Source organism: Mastomys coucha, unplaced genomic scaffold, assembly GCF_008632895.1.
Source record: "Mastomys coucha isolate ucsf_1 unplaced genomic scaffold, UCSF_Mcou_1 pScaffold12, whole genome shotgun sequence".
In the NCBI taxonomy this organism is placed as follows: Eukaryota; Metazoa; Chordata; class Mammalia; order Rodentia; family Muridae; genus Mastomys; species Mastomys coucha.
This window is the reverse complement of record NW_022196894.1, coordinates 51,323,547-51,346,207: the sequence shown is the minus strand read 5'-3', so window position 1 is coordinate 51,346,207 and position 22,661 is coordinate 51,323,547. Positions and strand designations below refer to the sequence as shown.

The 22,661-nt window shown below is 36.0% G+C and overlaps 1 long non-coding RNA gene across 2 annotated transcripts in view; it reads left to right on the top strand.

Annotated features, from left to right (window-relative positions):
* Window positions 1-5,353: 5,353 nt before the first annotated feature.
* LOC116086454 overlaps window positions 5,354-22,661 on the top strand; it is a 58,921-nt gene continuing 41,613 nt past the window's right edge. For both annotated transcript variants that reach the window (XR_004116937.1, XR_004116938.1), the window contains exon 1: window positions 5,354-5,497. This is a non-coding gene — a long non-coding RNA (uncharacterized LOC116086454). The remainder of the gene's footprint in view (window positions 5,498-22,661) is intronic.

The following is a 22,661-nucleotide window of genomic DNA, read 5'->3' as shown; positions in this document are numbered from 1 at the left end:
TGGCCCTCCTCAGAACTGATGGGTCACCCCTAGGTATCACCTGACCCTAGTACTTAAAATCTCTTTGAAGCTAGGTGCTTTCTCTCACACTGAGACAGGACAAAGCTAGAAGAACAAACAGGCCATAGCTTTTAGTAGAGGATTGCAAATTCGATCATCAATAGGAGGAGAGGACCTCTGCCCTGTGAAGGTTCTGTGCCCCACTGTAGGGGAATACCAGGGCCAGAAAGTGGGAGAGGGAGGGGTGGCAGGCATGGAGAAGGGGGAGGCAACAGGGGTTTGTTTTTGTTGTTTTTGTTTGTTTCTTTGTTTTTTGGAGGGGAAACTGGGAATGGAGAAATTTACATGTAAATAAAGAAAATATCTAAAAAAAAAAAAAAAAGAAGAAGAACAAACAGGCCATAGCTTTTGACATAGTGTCCATTCTGACCCACATGAAGTCCAAACTACACTTCTGCTACTTATGTGCAGAGAAGCCTAGATCCACCTCATGTATGTGTTTTTGGTTGGTGACTCAGTCTCTGAGATTGCAAGGGTCCAGGATAATTGGCATTTATAGTCTTTCTTTGGAGTCCCTATCACCTAAGGGGCTACAATCCTTCTCCTATTCTACCATAAGAGTCCCTAAGCTCTATCACTGTTTGGCTGTGGGTGTCTGCATATGTCTGAGTCAGGTGCTGAATGGAGCCTCTCAGAGGACAGCAATGCTAGGCTTCTGCCTGCAAGCATAACAGAGTATAACTAATAGTATCAGGGATTGGTGCCCATGGGATGGGTCTTAAATTGTTTGGCCCTTGCATGAATCTCTGCTCCATCCCCAGTGCCTATCTTTCTAGTACACAAGATAAATTTTGGGTTAAATGTTTGTGGGTAGGTTGGTGTCTCTCTCATTCCACTTGGTTTCCTGCCTGACTACAGGAAGTAGCCACTTCAGGTTCCATATTCCTAATGCTGTGAGTCATAGGTAAGGACACTCCCATTGATTCTTGGGTGCCTCCCTTATCTGAGCTCTCTCTCTCTCATCCTGAAGATGCCCCACACCTCTCCACACCTTTCAGTTGCAAATTTCCATTCATTCTCATGCTTATCTGTCAATTTCTTCTGTCCCTCTTCATACTTGAAACTGCCCCCTCCCCCATCCTTCCTTTGACCCTCTCCCTTCTAGTTGCTTTCCTGCATTTGCCTCTTATGGCTATTGTGTTCCTACTTCTAAGTGAGATTCAAGCAACCTCTCTTGTACCTTCCTTCTTGATTAGCTTCTTTGGGCCTGGGGAATGTAGCATGGGTATTCTCTATTTTATGACTAAAATATTCTTGTAAGTGAATACATACCATACATATCTTTTGGGGGGAACTGGCTTAACTCAATCAGAATGATTTCTAAAGTTTCATCCATTTGCCTGGAAAATGCATGATGTTTTTGTTTTAAATAGGTGAATAGTATTCCACTGTGTAGATGTACCTCATTTTTTTTTTTACCTTTCATTTGAGGGACATCTAGGTTCTTTGAAGTTTCTGAGTTTTACTAATAAAGCTGATATACACAAAATTGAGCAAATGTCTTTGTATGATGATAGAGCATCTTTTGTGTATATACCCAGGAGTGGTATAACTAGGTCCTGAGGTAGAACTATTCCCAAGTTTCTGAAAAACTACTAAATTGATTTCTAAAGACTCAAAAATAATAAACACTTCAGACTGATTTTTATTATATACATTGATGAAAAAAATATTCAATAAAATACTTGCTAACAAAATCCAGGAACACATCAAAGATATTATGTATCATGCTCAAGTAGGCTTCATCCCAGTGATATATCAATAATTCAATATAAAAACATCCATCAATTTAATCTACCATAAAAACAAAATGAAAGAAAAAAATCACATGATTATTTCATTAGATGCTGAAAAAACCTTTGGCAAAATTTAACACCCCTTCGTGTTAGAAGTATTAGAGAGATCAAAGATACAAAGCATAAATATATACTTAATCAGAGCTAGATACACCAAACCAAAAGCTAACATCAATGGATAAGATAAGGTTGCCCATTCTCTACTTATCTATTCAGTATAGAAATGAAGTTCTAGCCAGAGCAGTAGACAACTAATGTAGATCAAGGGGATGCCAATCTGAAAGGAAGAAGTCAAAGTACCATTATTGTAGATGACTTGATAGTATACATAGTGACCTCAAAAATTCTACAAGAGAAATTCAGTAGTTGATAAAGACCTTCAGTAAGTTTCAGTTCTTAAAGAAATGAGAATGATTAGTAATAGAGCAGCTCTATGGATAAAATAGAAATGTCTATTAAGTGGCAACTTCCAGTAGAGTGATATCTAGGGATCTTCCCTCTTGGTAAATTTCATCTCATATCATATGAGATATGGTAGAAAGAGATATAGTAAAAAGAAAACATAAACATATGTTTTATATAGTATAAGTAGAGGAAAAATAGGTTCCTTAATTATCCTTTGAAAGCTTACAAGACAAAAAATTTTTCAGACCTTCCATTAGAGTAGTACCAAGCATAGTTTCTACACACATCAATGTGTAGACACAAACACAAGACATATACAAAGAATATTGTGGCTGCCTGCAGCCACACACAAACGGGTCTTCTGGAATGGAATGGAAATAAGAGCCTGTGAAAAATTAAGAGAACCAGAATGCGGGAGGCAGTTAAAAAATGAGACCGAGGTATGGTGTGCTTTCAGTCTTCCATCATTATTGAACTCTCTTTGTTACAAGACTGTAGGTAGAGAAAAACCCCTCCCCTAAGTCCATCAGCAACTCATGGCCCAATCAGCATCTTCATCTTCAGTCTCTGGAGACAGGACTTCCAGCATAACAGGAATTTGGAGAGAGGTGTGGCTATTAGCAGGAGGTTGGAGAGAGGTGTGGCTATTTGCAGGAATTTAGAGAAAAGTGTGGCTATTTGTGGCAAGGCAAGGTCTGAAAGAACCAGTTCTTAGCTAGAGGAGGGTCACAAAATGTACTCACTCACCCATGAATAATGAACAAAAAACAGTTCTAAGTACAAATATAACCAAAGTCTAATTTGGTGAGCCAATATATTTTATTGTGGTTACTTATAAGAATATAGATGTGGAGTTGCTTATAGAAGCAGAAATGACTCAGTTATATCAAACAGAGCAAAATTTAATTCTAGCATGGGTGACAGTTCAGTTAAGCTGGAATTCTGGATGTACTACATCTAAACTCACAGGTAGCTGAACAGGTTAATTATTTTCTCTTTGACTATGACCATTCTCTCTGAGGTTTCCATTCTTGTGTGTTCTTGAAAAAATAAAAACTCTAGTGAATATGCTTAGTGTCAGGGACTTCCTAAGTAGTTCATGCTGTTTGCTTTCTGAGGTTGTTTGTTTGTTTGTTTGTTTGTTTTGGTTTTTTGAGACAGGGTTTCTCTGTATAGCACTGGCTGTCCTGGAACTCACTCTGTAGACCAAGCTGGCCTCAAACTCAGAAATCTACCTGTCTCTGCCTCCCAAGTGCTAGGATTAAAGGCATGCGCCACCACTGCCCAGCTGAGTTTTTCTACAGGATAGAACACAGAATGGTTTTACAAGTTTCAATAATAAATACAATATTATACATTCCCTTAGTGTTTTCTACTCTTTAAATATTTCTAGCACCCTGTATCTTAAATAGATTCCCTCCAAAATCAAACAAGTTTAGAGGGAACTACTACACAGCCTTCATCCCTGGTCTTATTCTGGAATATATAAATTATAGTCGTGTATACCTCTGGCATTTCTAAGGTTAGAGAAGATAGTTGCCTGCAGGACAAAAGTAATAAATTAAAAATGACCAGAGAAATCAAAAATTCATAATAATTCCCCTCATAGATAATGATTTATATATGCATTTTATAATAAAGCTTTATTAGGCCGCCAAAAAAATCCACCAAAGCCCCTTAGTAAAATTTAGACATGGCAAGGTATCTGCAACCAAAGAACTGGCACATATTAGATTCAAGCCAGTACTTTGCTATTTTATCCTAAGAGATCTGACCTGAGATAGGCAGGAATTTAGGCTTAAGTAGAGAAAATAGTGGATAGATCGTTGTAAATCTGAATGAAAAAGTGACTATCAACTATTTTTTAATGCAGGAAGAAATCAGAACTTAAGTTAAAGAAACTTAGTTTCTATCCATATGCTACTATTAGTATATTATTTAACTTAATTTTTATTAATTTAAAGTTATTTGTCTGGAAAATGTGGAGGTTAATACATCATGACTAGGTTGGAATGTATTTTTAATAATTATTACGTTACATTGCTCTGTTTTTCTGTGTGTCAAAGAAAATCCATGGAAGCATAAAGTTTCCATGACAGTGAAATTATGGGCAAAGTTATGAGTAAATAAGTTCAAAGGTCCAGGGGATAGTTAATTCAGAACTAAAATTGCATTCTTCACTTCTGATATAGTGGACTACTTGGAATTCTTCTCACAACTCTTACTCTTTTACAGCCTGTTTCCTATATTGTGAATGTCCTCTGTTCCCCAACCATTTGATTTTAGCTGTATCTAACACTGATTCATTCTTCACATTGATCCTTTAGTCTCAGTTTAAAATACTTTTATATATTTCTGTGGTATTGGAGCATAACTCCATCAGAGCAATCTCCCCAAGCTTTGTTGTAAATGGTAATCCATTTTGATTTTACACTAAACACTGCTGTGTCCCTTCTAGTGCATCTCCCACATCTAATCCAGAATGTTTTATTGCATTGACTTAGTGGAAAATAAATTTGTCCTGTCAGAAACAAATCTTTCTGTGGAACTGACCTGGGATTATTCTCCTTCATCTATACCTACAATCAGAAAATTTACCCTTTTTTTTTCTGTACTATTCCACAATTCATGAGAATTTCTATATCTTTATTGAAATAAGTTTTCAATACCTGAGTTGTCTTAGTGTTTTCATTCATCTATGTTTTGGTACCTGACACTGGTAAAATGTCCAAAAGGCCATGGTTGGATAGGTCATGGGCCTAGGGAAAAACTGAATATTATTATTCTGCTAAAGTAAGTGAGATAAAATGATTCTTAAACAAAGTATTCGAAACCAATATATCAATGCCTCACTCAGTCATCTTCTTGCAATAGGTAGTGACTAACTCAGAAACTAAAGCGAGACAATGTGTAGAGAGTGAGAGAATTTAGACCACTGAGTCTTAAATGGAATATCTTCTTCAAACACTCCCAGGGCTCAATGACCTATGTGGAAGAAGAGACAAAAAGATTGAGAGACAGAGATGATGAATGACTCTAAGGAAACTGTGTCCTAGAGACACACATGACCTCACAAAGACTGTGGAAGCACAATGGATCTGCACAGGTTCAAGTGATATGGAGTCCTAGCACTGAGAGGTGGAGATGGACATGAACTCCTAACACTTAACTACTTACAAAAGAAACATGAGTTTTCTCCGATTGAGTCTTACGGGGTATATTAACTGCACTTCAGGGTAGGTCCAATGTTTACGAAAACCTACTTAACACAAATTTAATGGTATTTTTTTTCAAAATGCCTTGTTTGGGAATGTTTTTGTGTTATTGTTTTTTTGTTGTTGTTGTTATTGTTGTTGTTATGTTGTTTTGGTTATTTTGCCAGTATGCTTTGTTTTCAGATTTTATGCTTTTCAGGGTACTCCTGTGAGGAATTTATTTTTTTCTTAATTAAACAAATTGAAATCGGAAGACTCACTTTTATCTTGGATCTTCTGAGGTAGGAAGCTCTGAAACCATACCTACTGGCAGCCTATATAAATGACATGGGAGAAAGAAGTTTGATGTCTTTTCTGTCTTGCTCTCTGTGGTGGCTTGAATATGCTTGCACCATAGGACGTGACACTGTTAGGAGATGTGGCCATGTTAGAGTAGGTGTGGCCTAGGAAGTATGGCACTGTAAAGATGGGCTTTGAGTTCTCCTCATTTGCTCAGGCTCAGCTCAGTGCAGAAGAAACTATCCTCCTGGCTGCCTATGGAAGAGAGTCTCCTGTTGCCTTTAGATGAAAATGTAGAACTCTTCACTCTTCCATGTCAGCCTGAACATTGTCATACTTTATGCCATAAAAGAATGAATTAAAACCCTGAATCTAAAGCTAGACTCAATTAAACATTTTTCTTTATAAGAGATACTTTGGTCATGGTACACAAAAATGGAAATCCTAAGACACTCTCCCTTTTGCTGGTAAGTCCATTACTTCACTCGCATTAAAGCATAACTTTTGGGGAGTTAGCATATACTGAAGACAAGCTGAGACCACCAGCCCTGTGAATTGTATAATTACCAGATCTTCAGAATTCCATCACAGAAATCCATTGTTGGACTTCTGTGGCCAGAGCATATAATCCACTCTAATAAATTATAATTAAATATTTCAGTCTGTTCCTGTCGAGAATCCTAACACAGCTACTCAGTATTGTTTGGTATCAGAGAAAGTGGATGGTTTTAATTAATTAACTACTATGTGAATGAGAAAAATGGTTGGATCTTCTACGGCTGCTACATAATATCTGCTACCTGATCTATGCATGGGATTATGTAAATAGCATGGGTGGGCTGGGATCTTGGGCACACATTCCAGAGTAAGATGCTATATAGGCTATGCAACTGAGGCTAGGCCTAAGGGTTGGGAATAATGCAAATAATTTTCTAGAGATCTGAAAGGTTGAGCAAGTTCATAAGTGTGCATTATAATCTAGGCATAGATGTTAAAAATAGGACATGTTGGGTAGGTTCCTTGGAATTCATCAGAGCAGACCAATGCACAGGAATTATGACCTAGACTAGGAATGTTGTATATGGTATGGTGGGCTATTGTCCAGAAGCCTTACTAGGCTGGGGTGATGCATAGATTTCGTGACTATGGTTAAGCCTCAAGGTAAAAAACAGCACAATAGGGACTCCCTTATTTCATACATTCAGGAATCTAAGGCTAGGTCTGGCAACTGCTAAAAATGCATCAGGTGGAAGCTTAAGTTAGGGAAATTCACCAGACTAGACTAAGGAATACAATGTACAACCTAGGATAGTCCTCCTCATGGGATATGGTACAGGCAGTGTAAAGTAAGTTTGGCTATTGCACAGAAACTTGAGCTAAGCATGGATTTTAAAAATACTACAGCAGGGCTCAAAGATTGAACCAAGTCATGGAATATGCTACCAAGATTAAGCCTGCTAGTTATCTCTATCTAATCAATTTGTAAGATGGTGTCTTATTATGTATTCCTCACTGGCCTCTAACTCATAATCCTTATACCTCATATTTCAGGTGCTGACATAATAGGGTTGTAGCATCATAAATGTTTGGAGTACTTGGAAGTAGTAAAAAATTTCTAAAATATATGAAGAATGTTAGCAAAATAGACATGTAATTATAAAAATTTACTAAATTTATGAACTATATATCTTAATGAGTATAGAATATAATTCAATAAAATAATCCAGTAAGTATTTCTAACTTGCCATTTAATCTCATATAAGGTCCAAAATTTAACTCAACATTTTAAATTGGGTACTAATAAGCAACTAGTCTTCAGAATCATATTATAATTCAATCAGCACCATGAAGAATTAGCTTTCAATTTTCCTATTTCTGAAATAAAAATATTAAAAAGCAACATTATTTTCTTCATAGCTTTCACCCAACCCATTGAGAGCTTGTTGCTAAATTTATTGTTGTAGTTGTTGTTTTGAAACTCTGGTGCAAACAGCCAACTCGGCCCTATCATTTATAATGCTATCACTTTCTGCTTTGGGCTCCCTATAGTTGTTTACTAATAGAGTAACAAAATAAACTTTTCAAATATATATCACAATATATAGTTCATGTCTCATAGCTGCAATCTCTGAACTGTGGCAATGGAAGAGGTAGAGTCAGCCTCAGATACACAGTATCTGAGGAATACTCTGAGCTCTGTCAAAGTCTGCCTGTTTCAGTGAAGAACAGAGAAAACCCTATCATATTACACATATTTTCTCCCATAAACCATCCATTGATATCTGTTTAAATAAATCAAGGAGAGAAAAGGAACGCATGCCGTACCTCCCACCCCCACATCCTACCTCCCACTCTTCGATTTTGTTTTTTACTTTGTTGACCACGAGCCCTATTCAGATACAAACAAATGCCTCTATGTTCAGATTTGTATGGATATTACTTTTTCATAAGACACCCTGAATGCACATAGTAGGGTCTCAATGACAGATTGTCAAAATGACAAGCAGATAAATATGTATTTTCCATATCACTTCTTTCATTGCTTTGCATCCAGAAGCATCATGGTCTCCCAGGAGTTATTCCAACTCAAACAGCAGCTTTGCAAGCATCAGTTGCTTTTTCAAACTAATTAGCATTACTTACAAAGGAAATGTAGAGCAGCCCAGTGCAAGTGTAAAGAAAACATTAATCAACTTGAGTGCAAAGCTTATAAAGCAGAGAGTAACAGAATCTATTTCCCTACTCCTTTAATTATTCTGGCAGCCACAAACAGAACAAAATGATGAGAAAGAACTGAACTGCTCAAGAGAGCACCACTGTGATTATGTCCCAAAGAAGTCATACATTCTCCCATTTCATCCAAGTTTTTGGCACCTCCACCTTACAGAGTTCCTCCAACTCCATATTCATCTACGTTTATAGTTCTACATCTTTGAGAAGTGAACACAATATCTCTGGAGGGGAACATGCCTGCATACTAACATTTAACAGCCTGACTTATTTCAATTAAATGAAAATAAAATTGTATTCAGTGTTTTTCAGGGAAAGAAGGCAACAAAACTGAGACAAAACAATGTAATAACTCACCTTAAAGCTTAAATTTTTTATCATCTGTCCTTCCAGTTTTTAGCATTACTGGTTGTCTACTTTCAGAGAGAGATGCATGTATTATTTCTATATAAATACAATGTGAAAACTAGTCAAGCATTTTACCCAATGTGTCCATTAAAGAAAAAAACTCAATAGATTTTTAAAATAGTGCAAAATAGAGTTTAATTCCAGACATTTGTATTCTCTCCAGGACAAAACCATTTGACTCCTGTGAGCAAGGATCATTTGCATTGTTGTAACACAAATGTTTCTACAGGTTGACTTTTATTTCAGTCATTGTTCAACTGCTAATCAAAGACAAATTTGCACAACCCAATTGACTCACATAACCCCTAGAGGACCTATTATACAATGGTAATTGTTTAGCCCATTTCCAAGTAATGGGCAATTTTTCCTGATGTTAAAAATAAAGAAATTAACACACTGAACTATAACTATGCAAGTTGAATTGGAAATGCTTTGAGCATGATAATAATTTGTACATCTATTTGATGACAGAGACTATCCCTGTAGAGGGGATCAGCCATTTAGTACCTTCTAAACCTCTACACTCCTAAAAGAAGCACCAGCATAGGGTATGGACGTGTGCTATGAGTAAGACCCAAATCAGGAACTTAGATTCTATATATAATTTCACTTATCAGCTGAATTCAAAGACTTACCTTTCAAACTCAAAGACTCTTTAAACTCAATGAACCCTCCCCTCCAAAGTCTATAAATGAAAGGGAGTCCCCTTGTTAGGAGGGTGGCTCTTTGTCTCTATCATATCCCATCTTATTCTGCTACATTTCTAAAGAGCCTGATTATCTGGAATACTTCTCACTAACTATACCATACCAACACTACTTCCAGGTTTTCCTTTCTTACTTAACAGCATTTTTATGATGCATAAAAACAAAAACAAAACAAAAACAAAACAATGTTATATATTTTCCTCTGGGTTTTTCTTTCACTAGGCTTTTTAAAAATTTACTCTCTAGGGGCACTCTTTTTTTTTTTTTTAAGTAAAACCATTTTGGTCTCTATTGTTGCTTTGAAACTACCATTTATCATCAGTCTTGACTGCAGAAATGGTGAAAAAGCAACAGGAAAAGCACCACAGTAATGTCTTATTTACATTTATTGTTTTCCATTTTTCATTTTCTTGTGTCTAAATCCTGAGTGTTCTGCTAGCAAAGAGAAACTGTCTTTCCTATTTGGCAAAGTGAACTCATTGAACAATGCCATATACATCGAGTGCTACTGTTCTTGCTGTTGCACTAAAACGTATAAACATAAATCTCTGCATTCTCAGGAGATTGCTCTTTCAATATTTTACATGCTGCTTGGCTTCCCAGTGAACATTTGGATTTTACAGTTCTTTATGTTTGCAAATTAAGACATTTTTAGAATTGCAAATATACATTCTTCCTAATGGCTTACAGAATACCTTTCTTTAACCACAAATTGTATAAAAATTTTAATTAAGTAGGAATATATATTAAGTATTACTTGTAAGCAAATTGAAAATAAAAGGTAATAAATCCTGAAATAAGTTTTGGGCATCACTATTTTTTGTTCAGTTTCTTTTTTCATCAGGCTAACTTTAACTTGCCGTCATTCCATGTCACAATGCACCAGGGACAAATTTTCAGGTGCTTTTATCCAAAAAGAAAATATTCTTAGGGCATATAAGTACACATGGCAATTCAGCCCTCAAAGAGACTGACAGATAATTTATTCTGGTGCCAAGTATGAGAGATCATGTTTTTTAATCATAGATTCATATTACCAATACTCTATTTTCTAAAGTTAAAATTGTTTTCTCAGATTTTTATAGTTATAAAATGAAAGTCATATATCAGGGCTCTTTACAAATATCTTGCTAAAAACCAGTAGATATGTTACAGAAAAACAGGGGATTCTCTGCTATTGGGTTTTGATGTTGTCTGCCTATCATCTTAGCTTTGGGGTTGATGGAAGGAAGCTGTCCTCTAATACACTTCATCTGGGAGTCAAAAGCATGTTAGGGCAAACACAGAGATGGGCCACTGATAGCTGTTAAGGATACAAAGAATGTACAAGACAAAGGTTCTTTGTCTTCAGTATTCTGGCTCTCTAAAATCACAAAGTACTAAGGAGTCAATTGGTTTCATAGGATCCTTAGGATATCATGTTTTCTCTATAAACTTCAGTTGAAAGATATCAAATTCTTCCATGATATTTTCTTATACATTCAAACAATTTAAAATGTTAGATCAAACAAATAAAAATGTTAGATGATGCCAGGTGGTGGGGGCACATGCCTTTAATCCTAGCACTTGGGAAACAGAGGCAGGAAGATTTCTGAGTTCAAGGCCAGCCTAGTCTACAGAGTGAGTTCCAGGACAGCCAGGGCTACACAGAGAAACCCTGTCTCAAACAAAACAAAACAAAACAAAAGTTAGATTATACTCCATAAGGACATAGATTCAAAACACCTACACTAGGGTCAAAAGTCATCTCTAATTGAGGCTCACATCATTTATCCCCTTTTAATTATATCTAACTCTGTTTATTTTATATTTAGTTCTTAATTGTATACTTTGTATTCAGTTCTTATGATATAATTACTGTTTCAATTTGATCCAGATAGATGTTTTTGTGTCACCGAGTAAACAGCGCATGCATTACTCCTTATTTCTTTATACACCAATAGTAGAAGATGATAATGTTGTATTTGTATCTGCAAAAGCATACTTTAAAAGTTATGGATGATAATATATACATGTTCTAGTGCAAGTAAATACAAGTGTCCTCAAAATAATAAAGCATTCCAGCTGTGAAATCTGCTGATTGCAATGTCTATGCTACATTTCCACTCTTCTATATCAAAATAACTTAAAATATTAATGACTAAATCTAAACATAAAAGAGCAATAAAATAACATACTATGCTTGACAAAGAAACCAAAACCATACAATACAGAGGGGAGAGCATCTTCAACAAATGGTGCCCAAGTAACTGGATGTCTGCTCATAGAAGAACATAAATAGATCCATATCCATCACAGTGCATAAAATTGAAGTCCACATGGATCAAAGACCTCAACATAAAACCGGACATACTGAATCTAATAGAACGGAAAGTGGGGAATAGTCTTGAACTCATCAATAGAGGAGACAATATCCTAGACAGAACTCCAATAGTTCAGGCACTAAGGTCAAGAATTCTTAAATGGGATCTCATAAAACTAAAAAGCTTCTGTATGTAAAATGACACCATCATTGTGACAAAAGGACAGCCCACAGAATGGAAAAGAGATCCTTATTAACTCTATATCGGACAGGCCTAATATCCAAAATATATAAAGAACTCAAGAAGTCAGACACTGGCTAGACAAATAACTCAATTAAAAGTGGGGTAGAGAGTTAAACAGAGAATCCTCAATAAAGGAAGCTCAAAGGGTTGAGAAGCAGCTAAAGACATTTTTTTAACATCCTTAGTTATCAGGAAAATGCAAATCAAAACTACATTGAGATTTTGCCTTATACCCATCATAATGGATAGAATTAACTATTTAAAGGATAGCACATGCTAGCAATGTTACTGAGCAAGAGAAAGCTTCCGCCAGTGCTGGTGGTAGTACTGTATACAAGTATACTACTTGTATAACCACTCTGAAATTTAGTGGTTTCACAGAAGTTTGTGAATAGTTCTACATCAAAACTAAGCTATACCATTCCTGGGCAGATATACCCTAACAACATTCCACTATCCCACCAGAAAACTTGTTCAATTATGTTCATAGCAACTCTGTTTATAGTAGCCAAAAACTAGGTATAACATAGAGGTCTCTAAACTGAAGAATGGATACAGAAACTATTGTATAGCTACACAATGGGATAGTACTTAGCCATTAAAAATAAAGACACCATGAATTTTTCAGACAAATGAATAGAACTAGAAAATATCATCCTGAGTGTGGCAACCCAGATCCAAAAGATATGCATGCTATGTACTCACTCATAAGTGGATATTAGTGTAAAGTACAGGATAACCATGCTGAAATTAAAGGTGTTTGTCAACAAGCTAGGATCTAAACTTAGACCTTTCCCCAAGGTCACCACTCTCTTAGTTCAATTTATTATCCTTGAACACAGGATTCAGCTCCTTTTCACTTCTTGTTCCCTTTTAATATTCGAACAATATGTTGTAAACTTTTCCTTTCTAAGCTTTCTACATTTTTTTAAAATGCTCTTCATGAGACTTAACTGGAGATTAAAGTCTATGATGGGCATTTCTGAGATTTTCTTTGTCAATTCAATTAATATAATTATATTCACTTTAGCCTCTGGTAGACTCTAAAGACAAGGGCCAAGTGCAGCCAAATTCTTCACCGATAGGCCACAGAAAAACAGTCTCTAAACCACTTACTGAAATTCTTCTCCTCTGAAGCCTCTTGGGACAGATCTGCACAGTTCAAATCATTCTCAGCAACTAATTCCTCCATATTGCAACTAAACTAGCCTATTAAGCTCCACATAAAGCATTCCACTGATTTCCAGATCATCGGTCCCCAAATCCATATTTTTCCAAACAAAAGTATGGTCAGTCCTATCACAGCAATGCCCCAAACCTGGAAAGGTTTTATGTAGGGAGACCAGAGGAGAAATTGGTTAGTGGGGGTGCCTTGTCTAGGACTGTCTAGAGATCTGGGATGGTGAGAGGCCCAGAAGGTCTAAGGGGGTGACTGTAGCTGAGATTACTAGCAGTGTGGTATATGGATCCTAAACTGGCCTCTTCCTTTGAAAAGATACAGACAGTAGCCACTCACATAGCCTTTGCCCAAAATATGTTATGCCTACAAGGTGTGCAGGGACACAAGTAAAGCAGAGACTGACAGACTGGCCAATCAATAACTGGTCCAACTTAAGACTCATCCCATAGGCAAGAACCAATCAATGACACTATTCATAATACTCAGTTATGTTTGCAGACAGAAACCTACCATAACTGTCCTATGAGAGGCTCCACCCAACAAGCAATGTAAAAATGGAAAGATTCACACCCAAACAGTATATGGGGCACAATAAGTCTTACAGAAAAGTTAGGAGAAAGACTGAGGGACCTGAAGAGTACTGGGATTCCAGAGGAAAACCAGCAGCTAACTCGAACCTTTGGGGCCTCCCTGAGACTGAATCACCCACCAACAAGCAAGCTCAGACTGGACCTAGACTCCCTATACATATGTAGCAGATGAACAGCTTGGATTTCATGCGGATTCCCCAAACAACTGAAACAGGGACTTTCCCTGCACCTGTTGCCTGCCTGCCTGCCTGCCTATGAATCACACATCCATAAGTGGATACCTTTTCTGGTTTTAGTGGTAGAAGATGTGCCTAGTCGTGCAGTGATTTTATGTGAGGGACTGGCCGGAGTTTAGTATTGGGGTTGCTATTTGGGGTAACACCCAGATGGTGGTATGAAGGGAGGAGGACTTGCATGAGTTGGTACTGGGAAGAAAGGGGGGCTGCTATTGGGTTGTAAAGTGAATAAATAAAATATTTTAAAAAAGGAAAAACAAAAAAAGAGAACCAAAAAATTAATACTTAGTTGTTAGAATTCCCACCCCTAAAAGATATTCTTAGAATGTAGATGGACCTGGAAAACATCATTATAGTGATAGAAAGGAGCTTACGAGGTCCCAAAGAGGCAAATACTCTATGTTCTTTCTCAGATGTGGAACTAAGCATGTTACTGTTGAATATTCATGTCAAGTTGGGAGTAATTTGGGTAAAGGCCAAGAAAAAAATCTATATGCATAGAGGGAAAGGGCTGTAAGGGGTTAATGTGGGCAAAAGAAATGAAAGTGGAGAATACCAGGTGACATAAAGTGTAATAGCAATGAAAGTGGCAGGAAGGTGACTTAGAGTAAGGAAGAACCAACTAAAATGATATACATAGGAAAATCCTATAGGAAAACATATAAGCTAATTACAAAGAATGAAAATAGAATGCTTAAATAAATAATAGTAACCAAAGGACTAATGAATAGCTAATTCTCAAAGGAAGAAGTACAAAAGGCTGATGGATATTTGAAAAAATATTCAAAGTCCATAGTCATCAAAGAAAAATGAACTAAAATGACTTTGATATTCTATTGAGTATGAGTAGAAATAACATCAAGAAAAAAGTAATAAATATAGGCAAATTTACAAAGAAAAGGTCATCTTCATACACACTGATGGGAATGTAACTGAAGAGAAAAAAATATGCAAATGATTATGTTTGTACAACAAAAACTTAACTGTAACATACACAATCCAACTACATTTAGGACACATCCAGCTAATGTTAAGTTGGTATAATATAGAGATACTTGCACTCTATTATTATTCATTATTACAACTTTTACAATAGCCTCAATAGGGAAGCAGTCTACCTGTCCATCAGTAGATGATCAGGCAAAGAAAATATGATATGCTTAAAAATGCAACTTTATCCAGAAGTAAAGGTGAGTAAAATTATGGCATTTGCAGAAAATTGAATGAGGCTGGGTTGCAGGACATGTGATAACACTATGAAACCTGGGATTATATTATTTTCTAACAACAAAAACAAACAAAAAAAAATAACTTGTTTCTACTTGTGGTGTGGCTCATCCTTAGCACACACCTTTAATTCCTCTAGCTAGAATATAGCCATGCCCTCAGCACACACCTGTAATCCCAATAAATGACAGTAAAGTTAGTTTGTAGAAGAAACCACCCATGTTTGAAGGTGATGTGTAATTGTATGGTAGACAAAGTGAAGAGTCAGAGAAAGATTTGAAAGGATAGGATAAGCCTAACTCTGAAGGCATTTGATAGGAAAAGTAAGCTACTTGAGAGAGAGTGGGGAGCAGGGTGGGAGAGAGAGAAAAACAGAGGGGGGCGAGGGAGACAGGAAAGAAGCAGTTTTAATAGAATCGCTCCACAGATTCAGTTTCAAGAGAGAACTAGGGCTGGTGAGATGGCTCAGCTTGTAAGAGCACCTATTGTTCTTCCAAAGGTCCTGAGTTCAAACCCTAGCAACCACATGGTGGCTCACAACCACCTGTAATGAGATCTGATGCCCTTTTCTGGTGTGTCTGAAGACAGCTACAGTGTACTTATTATAATAATAAATAAATCTTGGCCTGAGCAAGCGGGGTTGACCAGAGCAAGTGGGCTTGACCTGAGAGAGCAGGAGGGGTCCTAAAAGTTAATTCTCAACAACCAGATGAAGGCTCACAACTATCTGTACAGCTATAGTGTGTACTCCTATACATAAAATAAATAAATATTTTAAAAAAAGTAAAGAGAACTAGGCAGACATAGGTTAAGACAGAATGAGCTAGAACATGAGAAGGAGTCAGATTAGCACACATTGCCAGTCCCTTTAAAGCCAAGGAGAGTAATTCAGGAGAAGCCAAGAAAAGTCAAATAGACTTAGTTAGCTTGGAGAGGACTTTGAGTCAGAACAGCCAAGTTGAACTAGCCAGCTGAGGATTAGAAAGAACTAGAAAGGGTGGACTTATTCAATAGTAAGCCTCAGGCTGAAAACACTCTAGGCCTAGATTAGATTGTATGGGGCAAGTAGCTTCCAGGACTAGGTCTAGGTTAGCAGATGGAGGCAGTAAGCCTCAGAGATGACAATTAGCAATATGAGAATAAAAGACACTTGTACATAGATGAATATCATGCTAAGCAAACTAAATCCAGAATCAGGAAAACAAGTGTCATAGCCATACTTTCACAGAAACCTACCTATAAGTTTATAAACACTAATACACATGTAGGGCATGAAAGAGGAAGGAGACTATGAAAGCAGAGGAAGAGTTCTGAAACTAAGATGAAATAGGAGACAAAGGAGAGTAAAAGAAGGTATGTGCCATGAGAGCACTGTGGGGGACCATTAAGGAATAGGAAGTGGATCAGAGAGAAGTGGGGAGCACTACAGGAGAGAAATGTGTGTGAAAATGGTATGGTTAAATCCACCTCTCCCAATGACATCAAACATTACTTGAAAAGAAAAAGTTATAAGGTATTAAAAACATACTTTGACTGCCTGGAAATGGTTGAGTTAGTAAAGTGCTTTCTATAAAAGCTTGAAGACCTGATTTTGATCTCTAGTAGCGATGTGCAAAAGCTTAACACTTTGGCTCACTCCTGTAAGACCAGACCCCTGTGAGGCAGAAAAAGGCAGATTTCAGGAGTCTGATTACCCAGCAGTCAAGCTGAATGAGAGAGCTTCTGGTATAGTGGAAGACCTTGTCTGGAAAACAAAGTGGGAAACTTAGGAAAATAAGAGATGAAAGTCTCTGCTGTTCATGTTTACAAAACCGTAGATATATGTGTGCATGCATACCCACACACATGTGCACCACATGCACACACACACAAACACATATAAACACACAGGCACATACACGCAATTTACACACAAATACTAAAATTTTCTGTTAGTATAGTTAATCTTGTCTAGGTTCCTGCGCTTCATTATAACTAGTAGAAAGAGAAGTTATCACTGTCATTAATTAGAGCAAATCGAAAAGGTAAGCTCCTTTTAATTAATTATGTTTTATAAGAGGTTTCATTTTGAGGAATGAAATGTAATATTTTCCAGGAGTAATCAACTAGTTTCACTTTTGAAATAAGTAACCAATATATTATGATATCTCCATAACATGATCAAATTAAGTTAAAATGCCGCTTTTTTATGTTTGGTAGCTTTATGATTTAATTAATGAACTGACAACTGAAAGTATGTCATCATTAATGCTCCTATAGCTATTTTCATATTTATTTAAATGTTAATATAAATTGAACTGTAAAACTCAATGGGAATAGTTTTAATTGAATTTGTTTATTTGTCCTGAGATTGACCATTCTGTTTTCTGCTGTCTCCATTGAAATATTCCTAAAAAATAAAGTGAAATATAAGGGAAACTTAATAAGTACCCTGTGCAGAATTTGAATCAATGAACTTATACTTACTTCAATATTATTTAAAATTAATGTAATAGAGAAAAATCATTTGAATGACTTAATATAAAAATTTCTAAGTATGAATAATTGTATAAGAACAACAAATTTCAATAAACTAAAATTACTTAGTACAATGAATTATTTTTCTCTGAAACCAATTTACTTAACATTAGAAATAAACAAATCTTGAAGTAGAGATTTGTACTGATACATTGGTAGAATAAGAACAAATATATATATTTATGAAGATACACTGCAACAATTATTATTAATATGTTAAAATGTACTTGTTAATTCAAGATAATTATGATTTAACTCTAGTCAATCTTTGTGGAGAAATTTTCCATGACTAATTTTAACATAATTACCAAACTGAAGGTAGCTACTTTACTTCTTATTTTAATAAATAGATACCTAATTCTATTATTAATAAAATAATAGTTAAAAATCTATTCCTTTTGTAATGACCACAATATTTATTGCCCATAAATTTTCACAAGTTACCAATAATGTAATCAATTTATAAGTAGAATAACAATGCAAATTGAGTTAAAATGTTAATAATTAATTTTACCTTGCCTCTTCTAGATGATATTATGCTTCAATATTTAAATAGTTTTACAGATTTAGCTAGACAATTACATAATTTTTTGGTTATACATTCATAAAATAACAGTAATTATCAAATTAGCTGCTATGTAAGTAATTATCACTGGTGATTAGTGTTGATTCTAGTAACTGAAACTTGCACTCTCATTGGCACTCACCAAATATTGTCAATATTGAATAGTTAGTTTTGAATCACTAATGACTGAGGTGTGTATCTTGTATGCAGCAAAATGCTGAATCCTGTTTCCATATCCAGTTTGTTAGCCTGTGTCTTTTTATTGACAACTTGAGTCCATTGATACTTAAAGATATCAAAGACAGATGGTTGTTAGTTCCTGTTATTTCTGTTGCTAGAAGTAGTATTGTGTGTGTATGATTCTCTTATTTTGGTTTGTTGTGAAATAAATATTTTTATTGAGTTTTCTTGGGTGTAGTTACTCACCTTGTATTTGAGATTTCATTCTAATATGCTCTGTAGGGCTGGATTAGTAGAAAGATAGTGTTTAAATTAGGTTTTGTTGTGGAATATCTCGGTTTCTTCATCTATGGTGATTGAACTTTTTAGTGTGTTTACTATCCAGGGCTGGCCTTTGCGTTCTCTTAGGGTTAGCATGATTGCATCTTCTGCCTTTAGAGTCTGTTGAGAATAATTCTGATAGGTCTGCCTTTAGATGTTACTTCCCCTTATAGGTTTTAATGTTCTTTCTTTATTCTGTGCATTTAGTGTTTTGATTATCATGTGATTAGAGGATTTTTTTTTCTGGTCCAATCTATTTGGTGTTCTGTGGACTTCTTACACATTTACGGCTATCTCTTCCTCTAGGTTATGGAAGTTTTTTCCTATGATTTTTTGAAACATCCTAAGATGTTTCCTGGCCCTATGAACTGGGAATACTTCACCCTCTTCTATTCCTTTTAGCCTAGTATTGATATTTTCATTGTGTCTTGAATTTCCTGGATGTTTTTGGTTAGGAGCTTTTTTTATTCTTTGTAATTTTTCGAGGGATGTGTCAATATTTTCTATGGTATCTTCTACATCTGAGATTCTCTATTCTATCTCTTGTATTCTGTTGGTGATGCTTGTATCTGTAGCTCCTGATCTCTTTCCTAAGTTGTCCATTTCCATGGTTGCCTCACTTTGTGTTTTCTATATTGTTTCTATTTTCATCTTTAGTACTTGGACCATGTTGTTCAATTCCCTCACCTGCTTGATTGTATTTTTCTGTGTTTCTTTAAGGAATCTACTTGCTTCCCCTTTAAGGACTTTTACTTGTTTAACTGTGTTTTTCTGTGTTTCTTTAAGGGAGTTCTTTATATCCTCCTTAAAGGCCTCTATTATGTTTATGAGGTGGGATTTTAGGTCATTATCTTGCTTTTCAGACATTTTGGGTTATCTGGGGCTTACTGTTATGGGAGAACTGGGTTCAGGTGGTGCTGGATGGCATAGGGTATTGTCGATTATAATCTTGTGCTTACCTCTGGTCATCTGATTATCTCTGCTATTAACTTGCCTAAATGTGTCTGATTATAGCCAGCCTCCTTGGAGGCAGGCAGAGCCTGTCTCCTTGGAGGCAAGCAGTGCTGTTTCTTGTTAGGGTGGGCCTTTTGTGTATCTGGTTACAGCAGGCAACCTGGCAGACCTCCTGGGAGACAGACAGACTGTAGGATGTGAAAGGGTATTAGGCATGCTAATCTGTTACAGGTAGAGAAGTGTACCAAAAGGATGGTAGAGCTGCCAGGGTATTGGGGCCCTGTGTCATCTAGGTCCTGTGTTTTTGGTTATTGCATGTTGTAATGTGTGGGTAGATATCAAGCTGCTGATATGTCCCAGGTGGGGAATGGGACCAGAAGAAAAATGGAGCTCAGGGGGTGGAGGGGAGGATGGGTACCACATTATCTGGGCTCCATGTTTGTACCAGCTGGCATGGGTATTTTGGTAAGATTCTCACCTGTGTCTTTGAATACTGTGGATGCCCTGGGAGACATGCAGGCTACAGGTGTGGACAGCTGATATAATAGTTGACATAATAATACTTTTTATATGTCTTTTTCTTTATATGTTCAGACTTTCATCTACATTATGATGATGAAATTAATTCATAAATAAATATTTTTCTCATAATTTCACTTGAATTTCAAAAAAAAATAGGCACAAATTACTTCCTTTACTAAAAATTCTGAGAATACAACTTTGTATTTTATATATTATCCTTGAGTTTATATTGTTTTAAAATTTGGATCCTAAATATGGCTGATACTAGCTTGCAGTGTTGGTTTTGTCCATGACATGACACCACTGAAAGGTGGTGGAGGAAATGATGCCTCATTATAGTCATTGGGAGAATAGTGTTTATGGGGCCTATAGGGCCTTGGGCTTTTCTTATCCTAAACATAGAGTGAAATGCTTGCATTCATAAGCTGTAAAGGAATTTTAATCCAGCAGCATGGCTGCTCTGAAAGACAACATATCCAAAGACATTCTAGGTTTATGTGATCTTGGTAGAATGCAGATACATCCTTGATTACACTGGAATCTGGCTAGGATACAGACACACCCTTAGTACACACTTTTAGTCCCAAACAATGTAAGAAAGGATAGTTAGTAGGAGGAAGTTATCTTTGAAAGGAGTAGTAGGCATAATTATCTTTGAAAAAGATGTCTTATTGGAGCGTAGTTCAGTTTGTGGAGTTCAGATGCAGTTTTTACCTGGAGAGATTCACAGGGGAGGATTGAAGAGAGAACAAGCTAGATACAGGTGAAGACAGAACAAGGAAGAGAATGAGAAAGAACCAGAAGATGAGAACATATTGATAGAGCTAATTTGAGGCCAAGCAGAGCAAAAATTCAGAAGCTGAGGGAAGCCAGGTTGAATCAGTCAGCTCAGAGAGGTATTTGAACCAGAATAGCTGAGTTGAATCAACGAAGCAGAATTCAGAAAGAGTTATAAATGATGAGCTTATCCAGCAGTAAACTTTCAAGACAACAATTTCATCAAGAGAATAAAATTTACTTTTAAAATTTTGCTCCTGCTGTGATAATATATACTGTCTTCGCAAAGCCAAAAAGAAAAAGGGCCAGTCAAGTCCAAATGTGTCAACCTCAGATGAATTAGATTTACTGCTTCTGCTGGAGCTGCTACTTCTGTTGTTGTTGTTCTGGTTGGTAATCAGAAAGATGTCTTTCTAAAATTCTGTATCTAAGTGAAGAACAAAATGCTGACTTTGAGACTGAAATTGATATCTGAGTCATCTCTTTGCACCAGTGAGCACCACTTTTGTCATTCTCTAATAAAGTTAAGAGATAAAATATATCAACCAACATAGCTAAGGTTGATATTATCAGACATATGGACAAATATTACAGCAATTCTTTGTGTGAAGTCTTTCAAAGAGCTAAGTAACTTGAGTCACTTTGATACTACACATACTTTTTCATAAAATTCTGCCTTATAAACACAGTATATTGTTAAATCTATATAATAATTTTACCAGTCATCAATTAAGGAGAAGATAATTGTCATGCTGAGGAGAGTGCCCACATTTGGTCTTTTCCCATGTCAGCAGCAACTTGGTATCAAGCAATGTACAGTAGCTCTTACATGCATATGTTTCAAAGCATATTAAATGTGTTTATCTATGGATTGCTGTTGTTTAACTCTGAAACTTTAAACAATAGAATGTATAGTATCTTGATCTTGTGTATGGTTTTTATCCAGGCTCCAAATTTATTTTGAACATTATCTGAGTAAGTACTTCAAAAGCATATAAGACAGTGCCCATTTTTAATAAGCACTTTATAAAGTTCTCTCTTGTATTTGTGATTTGTCAACACCTTTCCTTATTTTCTCATTTTACACACACACACACACACACACATATATATATATGTATATGTATATATACAAATACAGTTTACTTAGAATTTTCAAATAGAAATTATTATTAACTGGTACTAGTCATACCACAAACATTTTTCACAGGTTTTACTGCCAAGAATCTGAGTCAAACCATTATTTCTTATTTGAATCATAAAAGTAATTTCTATCTTACTATTTTCATGACAGGCTACAGCAATTTCTTAATGTGATAGTTTCAACAATATTCGATGAATTATCATATTATTTGGAATGATATCCCAGTATTTGTAGGAGAAAGCATGAACTTTGTAATTACCTCTGGGGCTGAAGGGTTCTAGACAGAGAGAAGTACAGAGGAG